Source organism: Nanorana parkeri, unplaced genomic scaffold, assembly GCF_000935625.1.
Source record: "Nanorana parkeri isolate BGI_ZX_2015 unplaced genomic scaffold, ASM93562v1 scaffold2547, whole genome shotgun sequence".
NCBI classification, from domain to species: domain Eukaryota; kingdom Metazoa; phylum Chordata; class Amphibia; order Anura; family Dicroglossidae; genus Nanorana; species Nanorana parkeri.
In genome coordinates, this window is record NW_017308815.1 from 16,377 (window position 1) to 20,731 (window position 4,355).

A 4,355-nucleotide genomic window follows, 5' to 3' on the forward strand; every position below is an offset into this window, starting at 1 on the left:
CCCCGCTGGGCGCTGCTCTGTGTCCCAGCGGGGAGGAGAGAAAGTGACAGCCGGCCGAGCGCTGCGGGAGGAGAGCGCTGTGTTTGTGGGTTTTTTTGTGGGGGGGGGCCCAAAAAAAAATCTTGCAGCAGGGCCCTTTGTTCCTTAGCTCCGCCATTGCATCGGGGTACCCCTTTAAATAAGGGGACACCCAGATGCCGCCTATGCCCCCCTCCCATGTGAATGAGTAAGGGGTACTTGCACCCCTACCCATTCACTGAAGGGTTAAATCAAATAGTTAGCAAAAAGCCCAGACTTTTGACAAAATCCTTTAATTGAAAAAAAACAAACGAGCTGTCAAATGCTACATAGCATTCGGGAACTCCCGAATACTATTCATGAGTTTCCGAATGCTATTCAGGTCTGTGAGCCGAGGTGTCATAATTCTTTTCAGATGTATGAATGTGATTTTGTGGCGAGTTTTCGTCGGGATCGGACGCGCGTCCTGTGGCTGGACTTTTTTTTATTTCGGCGGGTCGGCGGGGGTCCTGCATCCTTATTGACTCTGGATTACATCGATGGAGACATTTTTTTGACATTTTTTTATTAAAGGAATAGTCAAAAATTGACTAATGCCGAGGGCACGTGGCCTGGTAAGGCGCAGGGAGGGGGGGCGCTCGATCGTCGTGCCCACCCAATGCCCTGCCGGGCCAGTGCTCGGATCAAGGGTCTGGTAGGACTGTTAGGGGGGACCCCATGTTTTTTCCCCCTCATTTTTTGTGGCTGGGGTTCCCCTTTAAAATTCCTACCAGACCTTAAGGGTCTGGTAGGAACCCCACGCACTTTTTTTGTGTTATAACTGGGAGGGTCTTAACATTCTTACCAGACCTAAAGGGTCTGGTGTGAATTGGGGGGGAACCTCACGCTATTTTTTTTTTCATCTTCTGCAGACTGTAAAAAAAAAAAAAGTCTTTTTTTTTTCTCCCCTAATATCATTTTGCTGCCATTACGAAATTCGTCCATAAACGAATTTCGGCAGGGCTACCGCTAACGAATTTCGTACGAAACTAATTTAATTTCGGACCCGAATCCGGAAAACAAAATAATGCAAAGTCCGAAACGAAACTTAACAAAATTTTTTTTGTTTCAAAACGAAACACATTTTTTGCTGGTGCACATGTCTACTAGACATGTGTGATTTGGATGAATTTTCCGAAAATTTGGACATTCAGACACATCCAAATTTCAGAATCCCAATGCATCCGAATGTGCCTGAATCCGAATTTCGATTTCCGAATTTCGGATCCTGTCCGAATTTCATTTAAATATGAAACATGTGACTTTTCTGCCCAATCAGATGTGTTATTCAGTTTAATGCACGGACAGGAATTTTCGTTACGGCAACATGGGAGTCATATACAGTATATAAAATCGGGTTCCTCCCAACATTCCTACCAGACCTAAAGGGGGGGCCGCACTTTCTTTTTTTTCTATTTAAATGTCATTTTTTACTTTACAAATGTCAGTTTTGCTGCAACAGGTTCTATATATCGTACAGATTTGCCACTTTACATGCAGTTTAAGGGCACCCAGGCACCATATTTAAAGTAATTTTTCATTTTTATTGTTTTACTTTAAGTGATGTTAAAATCACTGCTCCTCCTCCCATTTTTTATTGATACATGTCCCCCAGGGCAGTACCCGCATCCCCATACCCTTTTTATGGCCAGTAAATTGCATCTAAGCCTTCAAAATTGGATCAATTGATTTTCAAAGTTGCAGCCTCATAGACTTGCATTGAGTTTGAGGTCGAACTTTTTCCATGTTCTAAAGTTCGAACTCAAACTCAATGCAAGTCTATGAGGTGTGTTTGAACCATCACCAAGTATTCCCACTACTAAAAATGTAAAAAAAAAAAAATTTACACCAGTGAGGAGGCATATCAAATTCTCAGGATGTCTGGTGAGAGTGACGGAGAGGCCTCCCTGTCAGATTCTGGATCAGAGTATGAACCTATTGAAAGCTGTGGTTCAGTATCCCCATCTGATTCAGAAGAAGAAGTTGTCCCAGCTAAAAGAACCAGGCGTGCTATCCAACATCCAGCTGACTTGCAGAGGCAAGCACCAGTAGTGCCACTTATCCTCATGCAGATGCAAGCACCAGTAGTGCCGCTCATCCCCATGCATAGGCAAGCACCAGTAGTGCCGCTTATCCCCATGCAGAGGCAAGCACCAGTAGTGGGGTGATCAAAGATCAGCCATGAAGAATTTGGCCTCAAAGAGCATGAACTGTACCAGAGGCACTTTCAAAACCCTTGTGGCTACCCTCTAATTCAGCAACACCTGTCATCCCCCCTTTACTGCCCATCCAGGAGTCCAAGTGGAAACTGAGAATTTTGCACCAATCCAATTTTTTTATTTGTCTTTTACTGAAGAACTTTTAAATTCACTTGTGGACCAAACCAACTTTTATAAACAGCAGTTCATTGGAAGAAATCCTAAGTCATCTAATGCCAGACCATTCGAGTGGAAACCTCTGAGTGTTTCTAAATTAAAAACCTTTCTTGTGTGGGACCTACTGTCACCTTTATTCCACCAAGGATACCACCTCTATGTGGGCAATTTTTATAGGAGCGTGCCCCTGTTTGAGTATCTCTTCCTCAAAACAAACACTAACCTGTGCTACAGTAAGACAAAATCAGATTGGCCTACCCCAAAATCTAGCCCAAATGAAGCTAAAAAGGGGGGAGTCAGCAAGTTTGAGGAATGACAAACTTTTGGCCTTCAAATGGAAAGACAAACAGGACGTTTATATGCTTTTATACATCCACTCTGACACCTCCGTGGAAATAAAAGGAAGATCTGGCCTGTCCCAAAAACCTCTGAGTGTCCACAAATATAATCTGTATATGGGTGGTGTAGATTTCAATGACCAGATGATGCAGCCCTACTTGGCAACAAGAAGATCTGTTCACTGATACAAAAATTTTTCCATTTATCTTTTTCAATTGGCTATGTACAATTAAAATGTGATTTACAAGTCTGCAGGAAGAGCTGGCTAATATACCAAGAAGAAATGATTACAGCCCTGATTTACCAGGAAGGCCCTGCTTCTGAAAGGCTTTAATCTGATGCAGTCAACAGGCTACATGAGAAACCTTTCCCCGATCTAATCCCTCCCACCCCAGTAGACCAGGCACACCCAAAAAAAATGCTGCGTGTATCGTAAAAAAGGAATAAGGCGGGATACACGTTATAATTGTCCCAACTGTCCCTCAAAACCGGGCCTCTGCAGTAAAGATTGCTACCGTCTCTACCATACCTCACCGCAATATTAGTATAGGTATGGTGAAGATGTTTCTCTGCGCTTGATTATCTGCTATTACCTGTGCCCAATCTCATGTGTATTGACTTCCACGTTTCTGCCTGCTGCTGGACCAACTCTTTGCCCAGATACTGACCACATCTTTGCCTGCCACCTAAACTGACCTTGGCCTGCATACTGACCACGTCTCTGCCTGCCATCTGAACTGTCTTTGGCCTGCATACTGACTATGTCTTTGCCTGCCACCTGAACTGACGTTGGCCTGCATACTGACCTAGTCTCTGCCTGCTACCTGACCTGACCTAGGGCTGTTTGTCGACCACATTTCTGCCTGTCACCTGTAGTGACCCATCTGCATGTCCAACGGACAACATCCCAGCCAAAATACCAGTCCCAGCCATCCTATGAAGACAGCTTAATTCCTGGAACCACAGGTACTGTTTTGTTTAGCTTTTGTCCATCTTTCTGTAACTCTTGGCCACTAAACATAGCTATGTGTGTAATTCCTGGGGTTAGCCAAGTATCAATAGACCTGCTTGGCTTGGGGGAATGGGGTCTGTTATAGATGAAGCTACACTTTGAAAGCCTCATGGTGCATCTTGGAATTTTGGGCCCCCCTATGTGGCGAGATACAGTATATCTTCTGAATTGACAATGTTGTGTAGGAAAAAAAAAAAAAATTCTACACAAAGTTGTCAATTACTAAGATATATCTTACACACAGCATAGGCATCCTTAGAATTACACCCAAAAACACATTCTGCTACAGAGTATGGGTATATCACACATGTGAGACTTATTAGCAGCCTAGCCGCATAGAGGGGCTCAAACTACATGGAGCACCTTGAGGCTTTCAAGGGCATAAATTACGCATCTGATTCCTTGACTACCTATTGCAGTTTTGGAGGCCCTAAATTGCCAGGACCATGCATCTTTTCTACACAAAGTTGTCAGTTAGTAAGATATATCCAACACATTGGCATGGGCACACTTAGAATTATACCCAAAAAAAACATTTTGCTACTCCTACGGAGTATGGGGATATCACTATC